Raw genomic sequence first — 13317 nt, 5'->3', positions numbered from 1 at the left:
GCTTCTTTCACTTAGCATAATGTCCTCAAGGGTCATCCTTTGTTTCATACATAAAAAAGATTCCTTCCTTTTTAATGGCTGAATAATATTCCCTTATGCGTTTCCCTGGTGGCTCAGTGGTAAAGAACTTGCCTGGTAATGCAGGAGACGGGGGTCCGATCCCTCGGTTGGGAAGATCTGGAAGAGGGCATGGCAACCCACTTCAGTATTCTTGACTGGAGAATCCCATGGACAGAGGAGCCTGGTGGGCTACAGTCCATGCGGTCGCAAAGAGTCGGACATGACTTAGTGACTAAATAATATTCCCATATATATATATATACACCACATTTTCTTTATCTGTTCATCTGTCATTTAGCTTGTTTCAAAAAATTAAAAGTAGAGTTACCATATGATCCAGCAAGCTCACTTCTGGGTATTTTATTCAAAAGAGCTGAAATCAGGATCTTGGAAAGATATTTGTACTCACATGTTCGCTGTGGCATTAATCCCAACAGCCAAGACATGGAAACAATTCAAAAAGCATTTCAATTTCCATTTGGCACTTTTTAAAAATAAACTTCACAAAGTCGTTTGCTTTTTTATACTTCAGAGAAAAACATTAACTTCTTATCCAGTAGAGAGAAACAATGGCCCAGAATTTATAAGTAGATATCTGGAGAAGAAAAAAGAAAATTGAAGTCATTGTGGTCCATCACATGGAGGGAAATTTTTGAAAACACTTGGAGGTCTGAAAGGGGAACGCTAAGCAGCACCAGGCCTCTGGGGTGGCTCAACTGGTAAACAATCTGCCTGCAAGAGACCTGGGTTCGATCCCTGGGTCAGGAAGACCCCCTGGAAAAGGGAATGGTAACCCACTCCAGTATTCTTGCCTTAAGAATTCCTTGGACAAAGGTGCCTGGCGGGATATAGCCCGTGGTTGCAAAGAGTCGGACACGACTGAGCGACTGACACGTACACGTAAGCAGCACCCACCAGCCCCACACTCCAGCACAGGGATGAGCTTAGAGACTCAGGGTGTCTGGGCCACAGCAGGTCAGGGTGTAAAGGTCTGGAAAAGGAATCGGGAGGACTGCTCATCAAGTTTACCTGCCTGGGCTCTATTTACACCTCTACCTTTATTATGACACTAACCGCAATAAAAACGATCTATTTTTCATTTTAGTCTTTTGCATCTATCCCACTCCAGGTGTGTCAATTTCCACACCACTGTGGCAATTTCAAACTGACTTCAGAGATTTGCCACTGATAATGCTAACTGAGATTTCTCATCATTGATATGATGCCAAATTGTCAGGACTCACCTGTGAACTGGTGATGCGTCTTCTGGGTTTATATCATCTCTCTAGGCTGAAAGACTAGTGTGAACTTCTGAATCATAGTTTTAAAGTACCCAAATATTTAAGGGTTACATTTACTAATTAATCAAGGAAAAGCTTTTTTTTGTTTAATGTTTAAGCCTGCTCCAGCACTCCCCATCTTGCACTGATTACCTAGAAAGGACCCAGATGCTGAGTCTAAATAAAAGCATACAACACTTGTTGTAACTTCAGATTTAAAATAAAGAGTATTAAGCATGATAGAAACATGTTTGCTCACCAGAAAGTATACCCATTTATTAATAATTCACAGTAGATTTCTGCCGAAACAGTTCTCTAAATACATGTTCTATCTTGTGGTCCGTGATCTGTTACATTTTCACCTGTTTCTAAGTAAGTGCAGTTAGGTGATAAGGGTTTCCATTTTCCATTTTTTTTTTGTTTGTTTTGTTAGACTGATTCTCCATTTACCTTTCAGTTTCTTATTTGAGAAGCAAAACATGTACTTGGGGATTTGTAAAAATTCATGATTTGTTTACACTTCATTGGCAGTTTGAGGCTATTTTCCCAGCTTATTTTTTAAGTGAGAGGGGAAACAAAGCAACAAAACCTGTTCTATTTCACAATATAAGCAGTTTTAAAGCCCCTAGACAAGCAAAGGGAAATTGAACGTTCCAGCAAATATCAAGAACTCTGATCTAATATTCTAGCAAATACCAAGAATTCTGCGTGTTTTGGACAATTGCAATTTGTCCAAAGCTGGAAGAATAGATGATGCGGGAGAGGTGAAGCCCACTAAATAGTTCTGTATCTAATGCACAAACTCTGCAAACACGACTGAAATTCTGTTTCTTCCTTGGGAAAAGCAAAATAACCAAATGTACAGAGAAACGTCCAGATACGTGACAGACATTTCTGCTCACGTTCAGACATTTGCCTCCTCCGGTGCCAGCATGCAGATGTCAGATGGCTGCTTGGGCAGAACAGGGTTTTAGCCGGAGTGAGTCGTACGCACCTCTCCTGGGCTCACGGGCTCTCGGGTGTCACCTCTGATAGTGACGCACGCTGTGTCACTGAGCTTCAGGCACCGACACAGGCGGGGCTTTTCCTCTTGCACTGCTGCATGAGTACTCGGCCGCCCCGAGACTTTCTCAAAGTGACTTATACACATGTGCCTGTTAGGTTCTGGGGCTGCTGCAGCAAATGGGGTGCTTAACAAATAGCAGAAATGGGTCATCTCCCAGTTCTGGAGGTGAGAAGTCAGGGATCAAGGCATCAAGGCCTCGGCAGGGACATGATCTCTTTGAAGGCCGTGGGGAGGACCCCTCCTGCCCCTCCCGCTATGGTGGCCCCTGGGGGCCCAGGCTTGGAGCCACAGCCTCCAGGGTCTGCCTCTGCCGTGCCCCGCCCCCCCACGGCCTCTCCTTTCCTCATCTGGACCCCAGTCACCGATTTAGGCACCCCCCCGCCACCATCGCCAGTTCAGTTAAGACCTCATCTTCATTAATTACACCTGCAAAAGCCATGTTCCCAAGGAAGGCCCCGCTCAGAGGGTCCAGGCGGACATGAGTTTGGGGGGACATGACTCCAGCCAGTGAGCGTGCGTTTCGTCATCACGGGCTGCGTGCAGGCTGGACACCCCCACTGGCAAGTCCCCTTCTTCAGGAAGCCACCATGGCCCATGGCCCCCCTGCATTCTGCCAGGCCTCCATGCACTGAGTCATCCCACAGACACCCTGACAGTCCGGGTCTCAAGCAGTCTCTGACCCCCACTGACACGTCCAGAAGGAAGAAGAGAAATAGAAAGAGGAAGAAAAGCAGGGGAAAAGGGACCGTCTAGTGGAGAGGAGGCATGGATGCAGGAGAATGTAGAGCAGGGCGTGCAGTGGCCGCGGTGTCTGGGCGGGAGGCCTGGTCAACCCCTGGGCCTGCATGCACTGCTGGAGCCCAGATGTGCAGGACGAATGATGGGTGGAGCTTTGAGTCAGATGGGGGCATCTGTCCAGCAGGGCCCTCGGCTCCTCCTCACATCCCCCTACATGTGCTGGGAGCAGCCCCAGGAGCTCCTAGAAGATAAGCCTCTCGCCGCCCGCTTTCTAGAACCCAGTGAACACGGAACACGTCAGTCCCTCCCCAGAGGGCTAAGGCCACCCCGCAGGGCATCACGGCGAGGAGGCAGCCAGGTCTGGACCCCGTGCCCGCGCCTGGCTGGCTGCCACCAGCAGAGCCGTGATGGGACGTCCAGGCCAAACTGGAGAAGATAATCCCCTTGGAGTTAATGACATGCAAAGCCCAGGGCTCCTCTCCCAGAAGCCCCTGCTAAATAAATAAGTATCCACTGTGTGCTGAGTTTTTATTCACAGTTTTGTGTTCCTTTCCCTAAAGAGATCCCCTAAATTCTAAGACCTCAGGGCATACAAACCTGGGTCCAGGCTGGGCGAAGGACTGACAACAGAGCTGCCCAAACCCACCAGCCAACATGCTCGGGCCCCCAGCCTGGATCCCAGCTGCTGCCTCGAATCCCCACTCAGACGACACGTGGGCTTCATTCCGGAGGCATCTACCGACTCCTCCTGACTCAAGTTGTCCTGTCTGTTTTAAAATAAAATTAAAAAAAAAAAAAAAGAACGCCTAAACAAAACGGTAACCTTGAAGTATAATTTTAAATTGATAAAGACTTTCTCAGGTTCAAGAGGGAGGTCACGTGTGGATACCTATGGCTGATTCATGTTGATGTATGGTGGAAATCAATACAACATTGTAAAGCAATTATCCTCCAAGTAAAAATAAAAAAAAAATAAAAAAACTCATTTATCTTTTCACTCTACCTAATTTTACAGAAAATAGAAAGGAAGAAACCACATGTACCCATAGTTCCACTATTGCATTTAGCTTGGCTTCTCGATTATCCTTGAGAACCATCTCAGCCTATGGAACATCCCCTGGGAAACCTTAGAAAACACAGCTGTCTCCCTAGGGGCTCCCGGGGCGGGGGGGGGGCGGTCCTCACACAGCAGGTGGGGGCTGGGATGGGAGCCCCAAGACTCCCAAAGGCCCCAGGCTCCCAGCTTGAGGACCACTGACAGGATCCAGGCTAGTTTATCTGGTGCGGCTGTGTCCTCAGGAGAGGCAGTTGGGAGGGAGTGGGGTTCTGTCTTCTTGGGGAGGGTGATGGCGGGGAGGTAACGGGGATGGTCTCATCCTCCTCCTCCTTGCTGAGATCCCTAGGGAAGGCTCTTCTTCCTTGGGAGCTGTGGATCCAGCGAGGATTTGGAGCAGGTGGGGGCACAGGGCAGGGTACGGAGGGTGCTGAGTGTGGATGTGCTCTGAGCACCGGCGGGGAGCAGGCCAAGGGCCAGGCCAGGTGGACTTGCTTCTCCACGGAAAGGAGAGAAGGAAGAGCTTGAAGGTGAGGGCAGAGGATGGAGTGTGAGTGCCAGATGGAGTCTCAGACGATGGAGGAAATCGTGGGTCAGAGACCAGCCCCGGGAGATGGCCCCAATGTCAGATGACAGCCGTCCTCATCCAGGGAGCCCTCTTCCTCCCATGGCTGCCATGTATGTGTGAAACCCACCCCAAGGAGTCACGCAGTGCACAACCTCAGCCACGGCTCTCACCTTTCTTCCACAATGGGGTGAAATGAATACGAGAAGACAATTTGGGGAAGTCACAAATATGTAGAAATTAAACAACACACTTCTTCTTAATCAAAGAAGGAGTCAGAGAGAGTTAAAAAACACTCTGAGATGAATTAGAACAAAACCACAACATGCCAAAACTTACAGGCTGCAACTTAAGCACTGAAATAAAGCAATGGAAGGAGTGAAATGTATAGATGCATATGTCTATATTAAAAAATAAAAAAGATCTCTAATGAATAACCTAATCTTCTGCATTAAGAAATAAGAATAAGAAAAGCAAACAAAATCCAAATCAAGCAGAAGAAAGAAAGCAATTAGAGGTTAGAGTATAATAAATGAAATAAAGAATAGAATAACAACAGAGAACATCAACAAAACCAAAAGCTGGTTCTTTGGAAAGACCAGGATAATCAACAACCTTTGGTTAGACTGACCAAGATAAAAAGAGATGATGTAAACTATTAACGTTGGGAATAAAAGAGGGGACACCACTGCCAACTCTGCAGAAATAAAAAGGACCACAGGGGATGCTATGAGCCACCGTACGCAAACAGATCAGACAACCTAAATTAAATGGGTAAACTCCTAGGTAGGCAGAAGCCGCTGAAAATGACCCCAGAAGAAATAGAAGATCTGAATATGCTGATACAAAGTAAAGAGATTGAATTAGTGATTTTAAAACTTCCCACAAAGACAAGCCCAAGTTGGTTGCACTGGTGATTTCAACCATGTATTAGAAGACAAATACCAACACTTCATAGCTCTTGCAAAAAAAACAGAAGAGGAGGAAGTACTTCCAGTATCATAAGCCAGTATTACCTTGACACCAAAACCAAAGATCACAAGAAAAGGAAACTACTGACCAATATACCTTATGATACAATAAGGCATATTAACACAAGAACCCTTGAAATGCTAGCAGCTAAATCTAGCAATACATAAAAAGAATTACATAACATGACTGAGTGGCATTTATCCAAGCAAGGTTGTGGGTAGAATGAAGAAGATGCTTCAGAACCTTTATATGTATACTATAATATGCATTTATACAAATATTTATTGCCTGAAATACTTGCATCTTTTAAAAGAAGAAAGTAGAAAATCAGTGAACTAAGTTTCAGACTTAAGACATTAGGAAAAATTATCTATAGATCAATTAAAAAAAAATAGATGTCAGGAAAAGAACAAGAGAACTCCAAAAAATCTAAAAAGGAAGAGAAAAAAAAGAAAAACCGTATATCACCATTAGCTATAAGAAGGCTGATGAAGCCAAATATTGGTCATTTAAAACTTCTGGTAGATTCCTTAAAGAAAAAGAAGAGTAATAGTGAATAAATATATTATAAATGAAGAAGAAGACAAGACTGAACAGGGGAGCTATTAGAAACTATAAAAATTTACTACATGTGGCAAGAAAAATAGAAAGCTCAAATAATCCTAAAGCCGTTATAGAAAAGTAGGAGTAATTTAAAAATTTCCCTAAGAGAATACAAAAAATTTTTTGGCACATCCAAAAAATTCTGCCAAATTTTCAAGAAACAGATCATTCCAATCTTATAGAAGCTCTCCCAGAAGAAATGCTCTCCAAATCATTCTAGGAGGCCAGTAAAATTTTGATACCAACACCAGATAAAAACAGCATGCAAAAGAGAAATTAGAGCCTTATTTTACTCATTAATATGGATGAGTTCTAATAAAATATTAACTGAATCTAACTGCACATGTAAAAAGATAACACGCTACGATCAAGTTGGAGTCAAATGAATTCAAAGGCTCTTTAATATTTTCATATCTATACATTTGATCTATTACATTAAGAGATCAAATGATCGTAAGTAGATATATATATATATATATATATAGCTATTGTTGCTTGCTAAGTCACTTCAGTCATGTCCGACTCTGTGCGACCCCCTAGACAGCAGCCCACTAGGTTCCCCCGTCCCTGGGATTCTCCAGGCAAGAACACTGGAGTGGGTTGCCATTTCCTTCTCCAATGCATGAAAGTGATAAGTGAAAGGGAAGTCGCTCAGTCATGTCCGACTCTTCGTGACCCCATGGACTGCAGCCCACCAGGCTCCTCCATCTGTGGGATTTTCCAGGCAAGAGTACTGGAGTGGGGTGCCATCGCCTTCTCCAATATATAGCTATACATACATATATATAAAACCATGTATGATCATATCAACAGGAGCAGAAAAAGAACATGATAAAATTCAACATCCATTCATGATAAAAAGGCGCCTTAACTTGATAAAGAATATGTATAAAAACATACAACAGGGGCTTCCCTGGTGGTCCAGTGGTTAAGAATCTGTCTTGCAACGCAAGGGACACCAGTTCGATCCATGGTCCAGGAAGATCTCACGTGCTGTGGAGCAACTAAACCGGTGCCTCACAACCCCTGAGCCCGTGAGCCTAGAGCCTGTGCTCCGCAGCAAGAGGAGCTGTTGCAGTGAGAAGCCCATGCTCGCCACGACTGGAGAAGCCGCCCCATGCAGCAACGAACACCCACCAGAGACAAAAAATAATCTTAAAAAAAACCCCTTACAACATAAGTCATTATAAATGGGAAACTAATGGAATTATTCCTTTTAAAGGCAGAAACAACAAAGTCGGAAACAACAGGATGTGTGTGCTGAAAATACAGAATCTTAGGCTGCAAACTAAAAATGTGATGAAAGAAATCATAGAATACCAAATAAATGATGAAATGTATTATGTACATGGATTGGAAGACTGAAAATAGTATAGGTGTCAAATCTTCCCAAAACAGTCTTCAGATTTAATGCAATTCCAAGCAAGACCCCAGAAGGATTATTTTGTGGATATAGACAATCTAATTTTAAAATATATATAGACAGGCAAAAGAATTAGAAAAGTCAGTTTATACCTGTGGCAGATTCATTTCGATGTTTGGCAAAACTAATACAATACTGTAAAGTTTAAAAATAAAATTAAATTAAAAAAAAAAGAAAGAAAAGTCAGTTTTGAAAAAGAAGAAAATTGGAGGAATCACATTTCTCAACATTATGACTTGTTGTAAAGACAACAGTAGTAAATCACATCAGTGTATATCAGCAAAGGGATAAGCACATAAATCAATGGAAGAGAACAGAGTCTAGAATTAGACCCACATAAATACAGCCACGTTGATTTCTGACAATGGCAAAACTGCAGTTCAATGGAACAAAGATAGTCTTTTCCAAAAACCAGTGTTAGAACAATCGGACGTCCACATGCAGAAAAGGGACCTTATCCCAAGGCTTTATTAAAAAATTAACTGCAAGACTGAAATCGGCTGTTAGGAGAATGAGAGACTAGCTCCTCACTGCGGGAAAATACCTGCCACATATCTGTTAAAGAACTTTTATCCAGAATACATAAGGAACCCTCAACTTCAATAGTCAGAAAACTCTAAAAATTAGGAAAAGACTCTGAGCAGACACGTCCCTAAAGAGGATCCACAGACAGCAAATAAGCACATAAAAACATGCTTGACATCGCGAGATTTTAGGGACATGCAAACTGAGGCCTTGTGCATTGTCTACAAGCCTTGCAGGCCTCTTCACGGCAAGGTCATCTCAGACTGTAAACTCCCAGAGGGCAGGGGACTTGTTCCCTCTACAACGGCTGGAATACAGGAATTCTTACCACAGCAGGCCTGAGCGGGGATGCAGAGCCCCCAGAACTCTCGGCACTGCTGGCGGAGATGGGAAATGGTGCAGCCACCTCGGGAGAGGATTCAGACAGTTTCTTATAAAGTTACTGGAGAAGAAAAAGGCTACCCACTCCAGTACTCTGGCTTGGAGAATTCCATGGACCATATAGTCCATGGAGTCGCAAAGAGTCGGACATGACTGAGTGACTTTCACTTCACTTTATAAAGTTAAGCAATTCCGATCCTAGGTATGACTTTCCTAGAGAAATGCACGTTCACACAAAATCCTGGACATGACCATTCATAACAGGTCTGTTCATATTCACCCCAAACTGGGAAACAACTCAGATGTTCTTCCACAGGTGGACAGATAAGCATCGATATATCCACACAGTGGAATATGACTCAATAATATACAGGTATAAGTTACTGGGCTTCCTGGTGCCTCAGTGGTGAGGAATCCGCCTGGGATTCCCAGGAACGGCAACTGCTGAGCCCAAGTCTGAGGGCGCTGGAGCCTGTGCTCTACAGCAAGAGATGCTATTGCTTTTCACAGCCACTAAGTCTGTACACAGCCACTAGACACAGCGCCTGATCCCTGAAACGAGAGAAGAGCCCACGCAGCAATGAAGACCCAGCACAGCCAAAAATAAGTAATTAAAAAATGTAAAATAAAATAAACGCCAGCCTGAAATATGAGCCAAGATGGCTCATCCATTCAGTCCCCATGAGGTTGAACAACAACAAAAAAAAGAATAAATTATTGATACAAGCAACTACTTGTATGAACCTCAAAAGCATTATGTTGCATGGGAGAAGCTAGTCTCAAAAATCCATGGTTCCACTTCCATGACTGTCTCAAAAGGATCAGCTCAGTTCAGTCGCTCAGTTGTGTCTGACTCTTTGCAACCCCATGAACCGCAGCATGCCAGGCCTCCCTGTCCATCACCAGCTCCCAGAGTCCACCTAAACCCATGTCCATCAAGTCTGTGATGCCATCCAACCATGTCATCCTCTGTCGTCCCCTTCTCCTCCTGTCCTCAATCTTTCCCAGCATCAGGGTCTTTTCAAATGAGTCAGCTCTTTGCACCAGGTGGCCAAAGTACTGGAGTTCAGCTTCAACATCAGTCCCTCCAATGAACACCCAGGACTGATCTCCTTTAGGATGGATTGGTTGGATCGCCTTGCAGTCCAAGGGACTCTCAAGAGTCTTCTCCAACACCACAGTTCAAAAGCATCAATTCTTTGGTGCTCAACTTTCTTTATAGTCCAACTCTCACATCCATACATGACCACTGGAAAAACCATAGCCTTGACTAGATGGACCTTTGTTGGCAAAGTAATGTCTCTGTTTTTTAATATGCTGTCTAGGTTGGTCATAACTTTCCTTCCAAGGAGTAAGGGTCTTTTAATTTCACGGCTGCAGTCACCATCTGCAGTGATTTTGGAGCAAAAGGATAAAGTTCAGTAATTCCCAGGGGAGGTGGGAGGGGAAGCGCAGCATGAGCTGGTTGTTGGGTGGTGGAACTATTCCACGTACACAGTTACATGACTCCACACACATGTGAAAATTCCCAGACTGGTACACACGCCCACGCAAAAGTCAGTTCCACTGTATGTTGGCTTAAAAATCAAACACTAGAAGCTAAGATCAGTTGGAACATGCACGGATGATTATTCCCATGTACTTTCAATGATAAGTATTTTCAAAGTCCTCATTATAGCAGAATTCCTTAAAGTGCCCGATACCAGTTATCCATTTTCTTCATTTATACAAATTTGATTTATTCACAGGGAAAAAAAATAATGTAGGAGTCAGACATGGATTGGAATAGGAAATGGCAACACACCCCACAATTGTTGCCTGGAGAATCCCGTGGACAGAGGAGCCTGGAGGTCTACAGTCCGTGGGTCACAAAGAATCGGACACGACAGAGTGAACCCAAGACATGGATGCTTATTACTATTACTTCTAAACAACATTGACAGGAAGATAAAAAAATAGAAGACAGAAGGATTCCTGGAAGGGAAGAAAGCAAATCATCGTATTTGTAAGTCGGGGGGACGGAGGCTAAGAAACACACAGTAAAGGGATTGCACCCCCTCCTCAGTGCAGATGTTCTGGACCAAGGCTGACCTGAGCCAAGAAAGGAGGGCATCTGTGGATGACCTCTGGACTGTCATGTTGAACAGGATGAAAGACTCTTTACTACTTAGAAAACAGGTTATTGTTTTAGCACCGAAACTGACTAAGCTGTGAGAACTGCCAGACAACCGTCAGGAGCCAGAAGCATTGAAAACACCACGTTATGGGAAAAAAAAGACCAGGAAATCAGCTTGCTGGTTGCTCTGAACGGGGACAAGCCCATTCATTACGGTGAGGAGATGGTGAGGAGATGTGAAGCAACAAAAGCTTGGGGCCAGGACTTGAGACTGTCCCACCCTGGACGCCTTCTCTACATCCACAGTCCACCAGCCGAGGGAGAGACAGGAAACGCCACAACTTCCCAGCTCACGGTAAATAAGACCAGTGCCTCCCCTTCCTCCTTGGAATTTACAATCTGAGACCACTGTGATGTGAGGGGCGGGCGAGTCTCAGAGCCTAGATCTTCCCCATTAAAACCGAGACCTGTAAAAGCAAAAGGGTAAGTGCCCTTGGCAGAAAAGAGCGAGCGAATAAGGGAAGAAAATGACGTGAGAGAACGAGAGGACCTTGACATGAGACTGAACAGGGAGCCAGGATGCCGCGGAAGCTGCTGGTGAGGGAACGAGGTGAGTTAACTGGTCTGCGCGATGAAAGACAACTTTCCTCCCTCTCTGGCTAGAGTCACTCGAGTATTTGCATCAACCGGCATTTGTTGTATGAGATTTTTTTTCTGAGTAATCCTGTACCTTGGCAAGCATGTGAAACATAGTTTTTGTAACTTAAGAAAAAACATTGCTGGTATCTGTTAGCTGCAATCAGAACAGCCCTAAACTGTGCTTTGGAGAGAATCCGTTTTCTGATTTCACAGAAGCCACCATGGTTTATCAGCAGACTCACTTTCATTGTCACTTGATGTTTTCCATTATTAACAATCATGCATTTTAGCAGGGACTCACACAGACGCTAGTCCACCCGTGTTCACAGCAGGATTATTCGCGACAGCCACTGATTCGTGGAATCAGTCCAGGTGTCTGTGGAGAGATGAATGGACAAGCAAAATGTGGTCTAGCCATCCAATAGAACATGACTCAGTTGTGCCACCTGCTGCAACAGGGATGATCCTTGAAGACATTACACTCAGCGAAATCCGCCAGCACCAAAGGAAAGACGCTGCAGCATTCCATCTATAGGGTACCTGGAGTAGTCAAACTCTTAGAGACAGAATGTAGAACAGTGGTTGCCAGGGGCTGGGGACAGGGAGGGATGGGATTTTATTGTTTATTGGGGACAGAGTTTCAGTTTAGGAAAATAAAAAGTTCTGGAGATGGATAGTGGTATTATTTGTGCAACAAAATGAATGTCGTTAATGCCACTGAACTAAACACTCAAAAACCTTTAAACCATTAAAATAGTAAATTTTAATGTTATGTATATTTTACCACACAAAATTTTGTTTCCAGTTGGGAATTATATACGTTTCAGTTTATTTATCCTTTTACCTACTGGTTGCTTCTAAGTGTTGGCCACCAAGAATAAAGCAGCCGTAAACATCCACGTGCAGATTTCTGTGTGGAAACAAATCCTTTGGGTAGATACCAAGAAGTGCAACTGCTGGATCATATGGTCAGAATATGTTTACTCTTGTAAGAAACAGCCAAACTGTCATGCGAGTGGAAGGAGTCGCTTTGCATCCCCGCCAGCAAGGCATGAGCGCTCCTATTGCCCAGCATCTCACCAGCACTGGGCTTTTTCAGTGTTTCAGATTTTGACCATTCTCATAGGTGTGCACTGATATCTCACCTCTGTTTTAGCTTGCAGTCCCCTGAGGACATGTGATGCTGAGTGAATTTTTTTTTTAGTGAGGTTTGTGAGCACATACTTGAATGGCACGAAAACTCAAGATATTTGTCGAATGTGATTTAATTTTCTTTTGGCTAGTTCGTGAGAAGCAGGGGAATACTCATCAATGGGAAAGCTAAATCTCTTAGGCTTCCATGCAGTTAACTTAGGGCCGAGGGTGATCTTTACAATCCCTTAGCTGGGGGAGGGCACCTTGCTTCCTGTCTCGGGTCACTACAGGCCTCAGCGGGCCCTTCAGGCCTCTCAGCCAGGCTTCCAGGACGACAGCCCATCCTCGCCCCACAGCTGCAGCCAGCCCCACCGCACGGAGCTGAGAGCTGTCTCTTTGGGCAAGGAAGCCAACTGCCGCACTCTGGGTCTGGGCCTCTGGACGGCTCCGTGCTGGGCCGCCTTGTGCCCTCTGACACAGGGCCCCGCTCCCCGAGTCTGCACCTCTGAGTCCTCCCCCTGGAGCCCCGCAACCCCCTCACTGCTGGTGGTGCCTGCCCAGCCATCTAGATGCCCCTCCAGGATGGCCCCCTCGGGGTCTCACCCGATGCCCCTCCCCGGGCTCCACCTGCCAGTGTCTGAGCGCCCGAGTACACGCGCGTCTCACAGACCTGCTTCTTTCTCACTGGAAAGAGCATTGTCTCCTCCTCTTGAATTTCTCAGCGTCCAGCCCGCTGGCCCAAGGAGCTGAAAGCTGTCTGA

The 13317-nt window shown here is 44.9% G+C and overlaps 1 long non-coding RNA gene across 1 annotated transcript; it reads right to left on the bottom strand.

The window, feature by feature from the left end:
• Positions 1-405: 405 nt before the first annotated feature.
• LOC123331169 lies at positions 406-1364 on the bottom strand. Its single transcript, XR_006547679.2, has 2 exons — positions 1305-1364; positions 406-655 (listed from the first exon to the last, which is right to left on the bottom strand). It is a non-coding gene; the product is annotated as an uncharacterized LOC123331169 (long non-coding RNA).
• Between the last annotated feature and the right edge of the window lie 11953 nt (positions 1365-13317).

The sequence above is a fragment of the Bubalus bubalis genome, chromosome 22 (assembly GCF_019923935.1).
Source record: "Bubalus bubalis isolate 160015118507 breed Murrah chromosome 22, NDDB_SH_1, whole genome shotgun sequence".
NCBI lineage: Eukaryota > Metazoa > Chordata > Mammalia > Artiodactyla > Bovidae > Bubalus > Bubalus bubalis.
This window is presented reverse-complemented; position numbering and strand designations above follow the sequence as displayed.